This window comes from Mesoplodon mirus, assembly GCF_964341445.2.
Source record: "Mesoplodon mirus genome assembly, chromosome: 4".
In the NCBI taxonomy this organism is placed as follows: Eukaryota; Metazoa; Chordata; class Mammalia; order Artiodactyla; family Ziphiidae; genus Mesoplodon; species Mesoplodon mirus.
The window spans coordinates 65,662,000-65,675,433 of NC_138979.1; positions in this window are offsets into that span (position 1 = coordinate 65,662,000).

Genomic DNA, 13,434 nt, shown 5'->3' on the forward strand with positions numbered 1-13,434 from the left:
TTCTTTTTTAGTTAGGATCCTATTTTTGGCCTCCCATTTTCTGCCTATCAAGTTAACAGAGCTCTTTTTAAAGCTTCTACTCAATGCTGGTGACTGTATAAAGTTCAGACAATGTAGGTGCAATTGAATTAGATGAGAAGGGGCTTAATTCATACTGTCCTTTTTCTGAGGCCACAGCTGAGCAGGGGTGTTGGGCAAGGTGTGACGCCAGGAGACAGGGTGGATGTAGAGATTTCAGTCTCCAAGATCAGAGCACCAGAGTCTCCAGGGGGCTTTTCAAAAGGACAGACTCTGGGGTCCCACCCAAGTCCAATGACAGAGGCCTCCCTCCCCCCACCCCCCCACCGAGTCCCACAGTTATTCTGAGCTTGCCGGGGGCCTCTCTGCCCTGAGTCTGGCTGCCCAGGTTTGGATCCAGGGTTCACCTCTAACTAACCGTGGTCCTCAGGCACACTTTGAGCCTGGGTTTCGATGGAGAGTTCTAACTTGCAGGGTTGTTGTGAGGATTAAAGGACGTAGTCCAACAAATGTGTTTAGCCCTCTACCTGGCAATAGTATGTCCTCAGATATTGTTAGCTCCAAAGGATGAACTCCAAGTATTTGCTTTCTGTTTTTATAACTAAGGACCCATCAAGGGATTTTTGCTGAACAAAGGCACTATGAATTCAAATCTCTGCCTCATGAGAGTCAGAAAACTGCTTGCAACTTTCAAATGGCAGTTTCTCCAGCTTTGCAAATATCTCCTGGCTAAGTTTCAGAAAGCCCTGCTAACAGTCCTTTCTCTAAACACTTCCTACCTGCCCAAGGTGACACAGGCAGAAAGGGGCTCAGGCCCCTGAATCCAAGCCTGCCCCTTAATTCCTTACCTTACCCAAGCTTGATCCTTTAAGGGGAAGGGGGTGCCAGACACAGCACTGAGCTGGCAGGAGGGAAAGGGGCTGAAGCAGGAAGTGGGGGTGAGGGGGAAGGCAGCTGTGGGCAGCTCCTCTGGCTCTGGGCCTGCTTGATCACTAGAGCATTGCTGTCCAGAAGCATCCCCTCTCTCTTGACGAGGGGTTCGGCCAAGCCCTCCCCGGCCCCACCTGCCCTGTCCTCACCTTTCCACAGAGCCACATCAGGGCTGTCATTTCGGCTCCCTCACGAATGACACTGGGCCCCGGCATAATAAATGCTCCAGTGGAATGTACTTTATTTTGGGGAAAGTCATCAAACCGCTTTTGTGGAAACATTTTAATTGAATTAGATTATTTTCTGATTGTAATAAATGTTAATTAAGTGAGAGGGCCTGGTGTCCTTGGATCTAGCTGGCTTCTCTTGGTTTAATTAGGAGGATAGTGCAGACTTACTTCCTTTTGTCATAAGTCAGAGGTTTAAATTTATCTTTTGTGCTAATAAAGTGATCAGGCGGGTGCAAGGAGCAGATTATTTCTTATGTATGAAATTTAACAGCCTGCTTCATTCACAAGCCCCTGCTTGGCATCAGCAGGGCATGACCCAGTTCTCTTGTCTTGGCTTAATGAGGTTTATCCATTTCTTGGGGGAAAAGAAAGAAATATTAAGTTCTGCAAACATCCTTTGTTTCCCAAGAATGCTAGTCACCAGATTCCAGGGGAATGAAGTTGCTGGTTCCCGTGGGCACAGCTGACCAGAGAAGCAGGTGGTCTGCGAGGCATGGAGACCCCCCAAACGTTTTGTCCACCCCTAGAGTAGGCAGGCAGACCTGGGAAGTTTCAGAAATTCAGAACAGCCCAGAGACTCTAGCAGCTTCCTCATTATAGAGATGCTGAAACTGCAGCCCAGAGAGGGAAAGGGCATGACCAAGGCCACACAGTGTGGCCCTGATCTAGTGACATCTATAGCTCATGGAGTCTTTGACTAATAACAAATTCAGTTTGGGTCAACTAAAACTGACACGAGCCAGACCCTGGATTAGGGGTGAGGGTGGAGATAGGTCCAAAGGAGGTTGCACAATGGTAACGATTATGTAAACTGGGTGACAACAGAGCGGTCCACACAACATAAAAGGCAGCATAAAAGACCAGGCATATTGTCTCAGACTTGTTGGAGAGGAAGGGTGGTCTGGAAGCCTTCAAGATGAGGCGTGCCAGCACTAGATTTTGAAGGATAAAAGGGAGTTCACCAGGTGGACAAAGTGGGGAGAAGGGCATTCCAGACAGAGGAATGTCTGCAAGTGCAAAGCCAAGTTTATTCTGGCATGTTCTGGCAAACACGTGAGAGTCACAGGAGGCTCCCAGAGGCTCAGATTTGCACTGGAGGAAAATCCTCCATTTGAAAATCCCTGCCATTTGAAAGCTGCAAACTGCTGCAGTAGAGGAGGGTTCAGAGGGGGAATCTATGGGCAGGGAGAACCTGCCCATAAGGTGAGGGAGGCTGGGAGCCCCTCAGCTCAGCTCATTGCCATAGAGGTGGAAGAGCAGGACCAGGTCCTGAAATATTTAGGAAGTAGAGTCAGCGTTTCCTGGCTTGGTCAGGTGTCCCGAGGAAACCCTGGGAAGGAGCAGGTGAGGAGGAAGGGAAGGGTGACACCTTCCCTTTTGGACAAGCTCCTTGGCAACTTGGAGCCAAGTTGTTGAATGGTGGTTGTTCTTCCTCTGAATAGTTCTGCGAGGTGCTAAGACTTGCAATAGCAGCAGTAGCTCACCTCTAGCAGCTTTCTTCAGCCGGATACCATTACATGTGCTTTGCCTGCGTGATGCATTCCATCTTCAGTATAACCCTGTGAGGTGGCTCCTGTTCTTACCCTATTTCACCAGTGAGAAAGCCTGGGCATGGAGAGGGGCAATGACTTGCCCAAGGTCACTAAGCTTTGCAAGTGGGAGAGCAAGCAGCAGCTCCCCAGGCTGAGCCAGACCTACCCCAAATAAGTGTGCTCTGCGTTCAAATGGGGCCTTATTGACTCTTTACCCCAAATTATCCCTAATAGATGACGAGTCTAGGTTTTCCTTTGAGGAATTGAAAGACCTTCCCAGCGCCAAAAGTCATTCCGCAGGAGCACCAGGGCCGACCTGGGCATCTTGTTCCCTCCCCCATCCATGCCCAGGCCCTTCTTGCTGGTGGGAGGAGTTGAGCCAGGCTGCGCTTCCCTCTTGAAGGCCCCACAGTATAGCAAGGAGGGCCTGGGTTCAAACACGCTTTGCCCTGTGTGACCCTGGACATGTGCCTGTCCTCTCCAAGCCTCAGTGACTCACCACGTTGGCATCAGCCCCCGTCCCCAGGGCTGGCGTGGGATCCCCAGGGTCCTGGCACATGGTAGTTGATGACTGCTGTATTATGGCTGCCCCAGCCTTGTTCTTGGCTCCCTTCAGGCTGAGGGGGTCTGAGGACCATCTTCCGAAAGGTGTCCTCACAGAGGCAGCCTCTAACCCCAGAAATTGGACCCCAGGCCTGCCACCTAGGAATCAAGCTCACTGTTAGTGGACCCTCTTACTTTAGTAGGTCCCTACCCTTCAGCAAACCCTTTGGTCGTTGCTTTGCCAGGAGACCCAGCAGTACGCCCCTTCCCCATGCACTCTCCACGCTGTCTCTGACTGTCAGGATTCCTTTTACCCTTCAAGGTCTCTGTCTGCCTACCTCCTCCCCAACCCCATGGGGCCTCTCCCCACCTGCTCTCTGCCCCGTTCTGACCCATCTGCCACTGAGTACTTGTCCAATGCTGGCAAGCTCCCAGGGAGGACCCATGCCTCTAAATCGCCCCCGGGGCCTCCCAGAGCCGTTCCTGTGGAGTGCCAGCTCAGGGTTGTGGATGGATGGAGACGGGATAGATTTGCCAGGGTGAAATTCTCCTGTCCACTCTCCCCATCACACGCACATGTGTGCACACACGTACGCTGTCTGGCCCACCTTCCCATTTTGTGGCTACACTGGCCATCTCTCTAGTTCTGACCCATCTGGCTCTGGGGCCTCTCCTGTCCAACTTCCCCATCACACACACATGTGTGCACACACGTATGCTGTCTGGCCCACCTTCCCATTTTGTGGCTACGCTGGCCTTCTCTCTAGCTCTGTCCCATCTGGCTCTGGGCCTCTCCCTACTGTGTCGTGCGCCTCATTGGGCTGCTCCAGATGCTTACCTGGGCCCTGGTAAGGAGTCCCACTCCACCCTTCTCACTGGGACATAACCTGACTTTGGGACAGGGCCTGGCCTGAGGCAAGGTGCCACCATACACCACTGTGGCCCTGGGAAAATAAGAGGAACATGGCTTGGGAGCTAGTCACCTACAGGCTCCAGGAAACTCCCACAAAATCCAGGGAGAAAGCAAACCTAGATCCTTCCCAGTGAGGCCAGGAAAGGGGGCCCTGAAAGCAAGATTAGGAAGCTTTTCCCTCTCTCTCCCCGCTTCCTAGAGAGCAAAGCAGCAGAGTCAGCGGGCTCCCAGTAGATGGCTTTCCTGTCACCATCCCCCCTTCACCTGCAGAATAGACCAGCTGTTGGTGTCAGATTAATGACCACAATTAAAACAAAATGCCCTTGCTGTGGCCCACTGTCCTCCCACACCTGTGAGTCTGGAGGCTGAGCTCTAAGCCCTGGGAATGGAAGATTTGTAATGAAATCAGACAGGCCTCTTAACCGCTGATGGTATCAGGGCCCAGGGGAGATGCAGACTTATTTCCTAATCTCCCGTGGAGCATCTGTCAGCCCCACCACACAGCAATGTCATTCCCATGCGTAGCAAGGACCTTTCACAGGGCTGGTTGTCCACTGCCTGCCAGGCCGCCTCCCCACTCTCTCCTCCAGCCCCTTCTTTTCGCCTGGGCTCAGGCTGAACGGACATTCACACATGCACACCTTGGTTCATTCATAAATTACCTGTTCTGCCCCATTTGCATTGACAGAAGAGAAAAATAAGAACATCTCTATAGCAGTGTTCGAAAACAGCAAAGGTACCATTGACATATTAGTCATTCTGCAGGATTTCTAGAAGCTGAGAAGCAGATGAGAACAAACAAAATGAGAAGCCCGCTGGTGCAGCATAGCCCGTGACCCGCCCAGAGAAGTCTGGGGACCAATTTTTCCACCAGAGCCCTGAGAGTCTCCTGAGTCTGGGCGGCAGGGCTGAGCGAGGGGGCGGGAGGGGGCCTCTGGAGCTGCATCCAGCCCAGCCTTTGTCTCCAGGCTTTGCCGGATTAGGACTGCGTGCTGAGTCAGTGAGGGCTCTGGAAGGCCTGCACAGCACAGAGGGGCTAGGACCTCACAACCACCACAGAGGGAAGCATAAGTGGGTCTTGGTAGCAGTGGTAGCTCCCGCCATGCCAGAAACTTCTCTACTGCTATTGACTATTACAGCCTAATCCCCTTGTGGACACCCTGAGGCCCCACTAGCAGAAGCTGTAGGACTGGGTGGGTGGGGAGCAGGTGGCATGGCCTGGACTCCCCAGAGCAGGGCACAGAGACCTGCCCCTCCCCAGCCCCAGCCCCTTGGCGCGGGCAGTACTCCGAGAGACCTGGGACACTAGACACAAGGAATCCTGTGACTCGTGCCCGACACAGCCATTTGCTCCCCGTTCCTATACTTAGGAGGGAACACTTTCTGCTCACACCCCTCCAGCAAGGCTCAGATTAGGCTGGGAAACCCTGTGTGCCACATCCCCCTCTTGACATTCATAATATGTCTTAGCTTATCAAAGGTTCCGAGAGGTCTTGCAGTCACTTTCATTGTTTAATTGACATTCAGTGCGGTTACCACGTCAGTGAATTTTGACAAAAGATCACACCCATATAACCCACATTTGTATCAAGATTTTGAACATTTTCATCACCCCAGAAAGTCCCCTCACATCCCTTGCCCATCACCCCTACACCCCCCCACCCCGAGGCAACTGCTTTATAACAATAGATTAGTTTTGCCTGTTCTAAAGCTTCATGTATATGGATTCTTATACAATGTGTGCTCTTCTGTGTCTGGCTTCATTCACTCAATATAGTATCTGTACAATCCACCCATGTTGCTGCATGTGTCTGTGGTTCATTACTTTTAACGGTTGAGGACTATTCCACTGTAAGATACATATTTATTACAATGTGTTTATCTCTTTTTCTGTTGGTAAATATTTAGAGTTTTCCGGTTTTTGCTTGAACAAAGCTGCTATAAATACTTCTCTGTACTACACTTTTTGTGAACAAGTTTCACCTTTTTCCTGGATAATTACACCCAGAAATGGAATTTACAGGTGTATGCGAACTGCCAAACTAGTTTGCAGAGCACCAGTTTGCACTCTCCCCCCAGAAATGTGTGAGAGTTTCTGTGGCTCCATATCCTCACCATTATTTAGTGTAATTCCTTCAGTAACTTTAAAAAGTATTCTGTTTAACTCATCATTTCTCACACTTACAGAACCACTGAACTTTTTTCTTATGATCTCTTTTAACATCTCACGGAACCAGTGTGCAGCAGAATTCATTTGGAGAGTAAGGCTCTAGACCTTCATTTATAAATAGGAGAAATCAAAACATTAGCTAGAGAGATTGGTTCAAGATGGCAGAGTAGTAAGAGCTGCACTCCCTCCCTCTTGTGAGAGCACCGGAATCACAACTAACTGCTGAACAATCATTGACAAGAAGACACTGGAACTCACCAAAAAAGATACCCCAAATCCAAAGACAAAGGAGAAGCCACAATGAGACGGTAGGAGGGGTGGACTCACAATAAAATCAAATCCCATAACTGCTGCATGGGTGACTCACAAACTGGAGAACACTTATACCACAGAAGTCCACGGACTGGAGTGAAGGTTCTGAGCCCCATGTCAGGCTTCCCAACCTGGGGGTCCAGCAATGGGAAGAGGAATTTCTAGAGAATCAGACTTTGAAGGCTAGTGGGACTGGATTTCAGGACTTTGACAGAACTGGGGAAAACAGAGACTGCACTCTTGGAGGGCACACACAAAGTAGTGTGAGCATCGGGACCCAGGGGAAGGAACAGTGACCCCATAGGAGACTGAAGCAGACCTACCTGCTGGTGTTGGAGAGTCTCCCGCAGAGGCAGGGAGTGGCTGTGGCTCACTGTGAGGACAAGGACACTGGCAGCAGAAGTTCTGGGAAGTACTCCTTGGTGTGAGCCCTCCCAGAGTCCGCCATTAGCCCCACCAAAGAACCTGGGTAGGCTCCAGTGTTGGGTCGCCTCAGGCCAAACAACCAATAGGGAGGGAATCCAGCCCCACCCATCAGTAGACAAGCGAATTAAAGTTTTACTGAGCTCTGCCCACAAGAGCAACAGCCAGCTCTACCCACCACCAGTCCCTCCCATCAGGAAACTTGCACAAGCCTCTTAGACAGCCTCATCCACCAGAGGGCAGACAGCAGAAACAAGAAGAACAACAATCCCGCAGCCTGTGGAACAAAAACCACATTCACAGAAAGAGAAACAAGATGAAAAGGCAGAGGGCTATGTACCAGATGAAGGAACAAGATAAAACCCCAGAAAAACAACTAAATGAAGTGGAGATAGGCAACCTTCCAGAAAAAGAATTCAGAATAATGGTAGTGAATATGATCCAGGACCTCGGAAAAAGAATGGAGGCAAAGATCAAGAGATGCAAGAAATGTTTAGCAAAGACCTAGAAGAATTAAAGAACATACACCTAGAAGAACAAACAAACAGAGATGAACAATACAATAACTGAAATGAAAAATACACTAGAAGGAATCAGTAGCAGAATAACTGAGGCAGAAGAACGGATAAGTGGCCTGGAAGACAGAGTGGTGGAATTCACTGCTGCACAACAGAATAAAGAAAAAAGAATGAAAAGAAATGAAGACAGCTTAAGAGACCTCTGGAACAACATTAAATGCAACAACATTCGCATTATAGGGGTCCCAGAAGGAGAAGAGAGAGAGAGAGGACCCGAGAATATATTTGAAGAGATTATAGCCGAAAACTTCCCTAACATGGGAAAGGAAGTAGCCACCCAAGTCCAGGAAGCACAGAGAGTCCCAGGCAGAAAAAACCCAAGGAGAAACACACCGAGACACATAGTAATCAAATTGGCAAAAATTAAAGACAAAGAAAAATTATTGAAAGCAACAAGGGAAAAACGACAAATAACATACAGGGGAACTCCTAAAAGGTTAACAGCTGATTTCTCAGCAGAAACTCTGCAAGCCAGAGGGAGTGGCATGATATATTTAAAGTGATGAAAAGGAAGAACCTACAACCAAGATTAATCTACTCGGCAAGGATCTCATTCAGATTCCACAGAGAAATCAAAAGTTTTACAGACGAGCAAAAGCTAAGAGAATTCAGCACCACCAAACCAGCTGTACAACAAATGCTAAAGGAACTTCTCTAAGTGGGAAGCACAAGAGAAGAAAAGGACCTACAAAAACAAACCCATAACAATTAAGAAAATTGTAATAGGAACATACATATCAATAATTACCTTAGGGCTTCCCTGGTGGCACAGGGGTTGGGAGTCCGCCTGCCTATGCAGGGGACACAGGTTCGTGCCCCGGTCTGGGAGGATCCCACGTGCCGCGGAGCGGCTGGGCCCGTGAGCCATGGCCGCTGAGGCTGTGCATCCAGAGCCTGTGCTCCGCAACGGGAGACGCCACAACAGCGAGAGGCCCGCGTACCACAAAAAAAATAATAATAATTACCTTAAACATCAACGGATTAAATGCTCCAACCAAAAGACACAGGCTCACTGAATGGATACAAAAACAAGTCCCATATATATTCTGTCTACAAGAGACCCACTTCAGACCTAGGGACACATACAGACTGAAAGTGAGGGGAGGGTAAAAGATATTCCATGCAAATGGAAATCACAAGAAAGCTGGAGTAGCAATACTCATATCAGATAAAACAGACTTTAAAATAAAGACTGTTACAAGAGACAAAGAAAGTCTCTGCATAATGATCAAGGGATCAATTCAAGAAGAAGATATAACAATTATAAGTATATATGCACCCAACATAGGAGCACCTCAATACATAAGACAACTGCTAACAGCTATAAAAGAGGAAATTGACAGTAACACAATAATAGTGGGGAACTTTAACACGTCACTTACACCAGTGGACAGATCATCCAGACAGAAAATAAGGAAACACAAGCTTTAAGTGACACAATAGACCAGACAGATTTAATTGATATTTATAGGACATTCCACCCAAAAACAGCAGATTACACTTTCTTCTCAAGTGTGCACGGAACATTCTCCAGGAGAGATCACACCTTGGGTCACAAATCAAGCCTCAGTAAATTTAAGGAAATTGCAATCATATCAAGCATCTTTTCTGACCACAACACTATGAGATTAGAAATCAGTTACAGGGGAAAAAGTGTAAAAAACACAAACACATGGAAGCTAAACAATACATTACTAAATAACCAAGAGATCACTGAAGAAATCAAAGAGGAAAGCAAAAAATACCTAGAGACAAATGACAATGAAAACACAATGATCCAAAACCTATGGGATGCAGCAAAAGCAGTTCTAAGAGGGAAGTTTATAGCAATACAAGCACACCTCAAGAGACAAGAAAAATCTCAAATAAACAATCTAACCTTTCACCTACAGGAACTAGAGAAAGAAGAACAAACAAAACTCAGTTAGTAGAAGGAAAGAAATCATAAAGATCAGAGCAGAAATAAATGAAATAGAAACAATAGCAAAGATCAATAAAATAAAAGCTGATTCTTTGAGAAGATAAATCAAATTGATAAACCATTAGGCAGACTCATCAAGAAAAAGAGGGAGAGGACTCAAATCGATAAAATTAGAAATGGAAAGGGAGAAGTTACAACAGACACCGCAGAAATACAAAGCATCCTAAGAGACTACTACAAGCTACTCTATGCCAATAAAATGGACAACCTGGAAGAAACAGACAAATTCGTAGAAAGGTATTACCTTCCAAGACTGAACCAGGAAGAAACAGAAAATATGAACAGACCAATCACAAGTAATAAAATTGAAACTGTGATTAAAAATCTTCCAATAAACAAAAGTGAGGACCAGATGGCTTCACAGGTGAATTCTATCAAACATTTAGAGAAGAGCTAACACCCATCCTTCTCAAACTCTTCCAAAAAATTGCAGAGGAAGGAACACTCCTAAACACATCCTATGAGGCCACAATCACCCTGATACCAAAACCAGAAAAATATACTACAAAAAAAAGAAAATTACAGACCAATATCACTGATGAATATAGATGAAAAAATCCTCAACAAAATACTAGCAAACAGAATCCAACAACACATTAAAAGGATCATACACCATGATCAAGTGGGATTTATCCCAGGGATGCAAGGATTCTTCAATATATGCAAATCAATCAGTGTGATACACCATATTAACAAATTGAAGAATAAAAATCATATGATCATCTCAATAGATGCAGAAAAAGGTTTTGACAAAATTCAACACCGATTTATGATAAGAACTATCCAGAAAGTGGACATAGAGGGAAACTACCTCAACATAATAAAGGCCATATATGACAAACCCACAGCAAACATCATTCTCAATAGTGAAAAACTGAAAGCATTTCCTCTAAGATCAGGAACGAGACAAGGATGTCCACTCTCGCCACTATTATTCAACATAGTTTTGGAAGTCCTAGCCATGGCAATCAGAGAAGAAAAAGAAGTAAAAGGAATCCTAATTGGAAAAAAAGAAGCAAAACTGTCACTGTTTGCAGATGGCATGATACTATACATAGGTAATCCTAAAGATGCCACCAGAAAGCTACTAGAGCTAATCAATGAATTTGGTAAAGTTGCAGGATACAAAATTAATGCACAGAAATCTCTTGCATTCCTATACACTAATGATGAAAAATCTGAAAGAGATATTAAGGAAACACTCCCATTTACCACTGCAACAAAAATAATAAAAAACCTAGGAATAAACCTACCTAGGGAGACAAAAGACCTGTATGCAGAAATCTATAAGACAGTGATGAAAGAAATTAAAGATTATATAAACAGATAGATATACCATGTTCTTCGATTGGAAGAATCAATATTGTGAAAATGACTATACTATCCAAAGCAATCTACAGATTCAGTGCAATCCCTATCAAATTACCAGTGGCATTTTTTACAGAACTAGAACAAAAAGTCTTAAAATTAGTATGGAGACACAAAAGACCCCGAATAACCAAAGCAGTCTTGAGGGAAAAAAATGGAGCTGGAGGAATCTGACTCCCTGACTTCAGACTATACTACAAAGCTATAGTAATCAAGACAATATGGTACTGGCACAAAAACAGAAATATAGATCAATGGAACAAGATAGAAAGCCCAGAGATAAACCCACACACATATGGTCAACTAATCTATGACAAAGGAGGCAAGGATATACAATGGAGAAAAGACAGCCTCTTCAAAAAGTGGTGCTGGAAAAACTGGACAGCTACATGTAAAAGAATGAAATTAGAACACTCCCTAACACCATACACAAATTTAACTCAAAATAGATTAAAGACTTAAATGTAAGGCCAGACACTATAAAACTCTTAGAGGAAAACATAGGAAGAGCTCCCTTTGACATAAATCACAGCAAGATCTTTTTTGATCCACCTCCTAAAATAATGGAAATAAAAACAAAAATAAACAAATGGGACCTAATGAAACTTACTTTTGCAAAGCAATGGAAACTACAAACAAGACGAAAAGACAACACTCAGAATGGGAGAAAATATTTGCAAATGAAGCAACGGACAAAGGAATAATCTCCAAAATATATAAACAGCTCAAGCAGCTCAATATTAAAAAAAAACAAACAACCCAATCCAAAAATGGGCAGAAGACCTAAATAGACATTTCTCCAAAGAAGACATACAGATGGCCAAGAAGCACATGAAAAGCTGCTCAACATCACTAATTATTAGAGAAATGCAAATCAAAACTACAATGAGGTATCACCTCATACTAGTTAGAATGGGCATCATCAGAAATTCTACAGCCAACAAATGCTGGAGAGGGTGTGGAGAAAAGGGAACCCACTTGCACTGTTGGTGAGAATGTAAATTTATACAGCCACTATGGAGGTTCCTTAAAAAACTGAAAATAGAATTACCATATGACCCAGCAATCCCACTACTGGGCATATACCCTGAAAAAACCATAATTCAAAAAGAGTCATGTACCCCAATGTTCATTGCACTACTATTTACAATAGCCAGGTCGTGGAGGCAACCTAAATGTCCATCGACAGATGAATGGATGAAGAAGATGTGGTACATATATACAGTGGAATATTACTCAGCCATAAAAGGAACGAAACTGGGTCATTTGTAGAGACGTGGATGAATCTAGAGACTGTCATACAGAGTGAAGTAAGTCAGAAAGTGAAAAACAAATATCGTACATTAACGCATATATGTGGACCCTAGAAAAATTGTACAGATGAACTGGTTTGCAGGACACAGATTAGAGAACAAACATATGGACACCAAGGGGGGAAAGTGGCGGAGAGGGTGGTGGTATGATGAATTGGGAGATTGAGATTGACATATATACAGTAAGATGTATAAAGTGGATAACTAATAAGAACCTGCTGTATAAAAAATAAATAAAATTCAAAAATTCAAAAAAAAAAACATTAGCTACAACAATAAATCAGAATGAGAGGAGAAAGAGAAGCTCAAAAGAGGGGACAAAGGCAAGAAATGAGAACAGGCCTCCAGTGGAAATGTTTGAGTTCAGTAAATAAGAAGTAACTTTGGAAAAATTCTGAGCTGCATTGTTTGAGAGATTTGAAGGATGTCAAATAGATAAAACTGGAGCAGGCTACTATGAAGGAGAAAGAGAATTCAGAAATTACTAACATGACTGCCAAAATGAAGGTCACTTCAGAAGCACCCAAAAGGAGAATGCTTAAAATGCAAAAAGGGACGTGGAGAGAGAACAAAGAGCTCAAGAAAGTTAGAGGAAAAATTCCTAAAGTAAGGGAAGACTTGAATTAACATTTTGAAAAAGTACAGTACATTTCAGGGAAAACTTGATAAAGAACAAACAAGACCAGCAGCATTTGGTCTTGGCATGTCAGCAGATTAAAGAAAAAATTAAGACCTCAAAAAAAGGACAGAAATAATAGGAGAATTTAGTTTAAGGTAAAGATGGTACATTAAGTCAGCAGGGGGAAATACCATTCAATAAAGGGTTTTGGTATAACTCACCATGTATCTAAAAGAAAAAAAAGATGGCTTTCCATGTTACTTCTTATTCTAAAACAAATTCCAGATGGATCTTAATTGTAAAATGAAATTATAAAAATAATAGAAGAAAACGCGGATATTAGATAAGGTGCTGTAATGGGTAAATTCCAAAAATATCAGTGGCTTAGCACAATAGTTTAGTTTTTGCTCATGTGGAGTCCAACTGAAGGGAATAGAGTGAGGTGGGGATTTTGCTGCCCACAGTTTTCCCAAGACCCAGGATGAAAGAAGCACTGTCATCTTC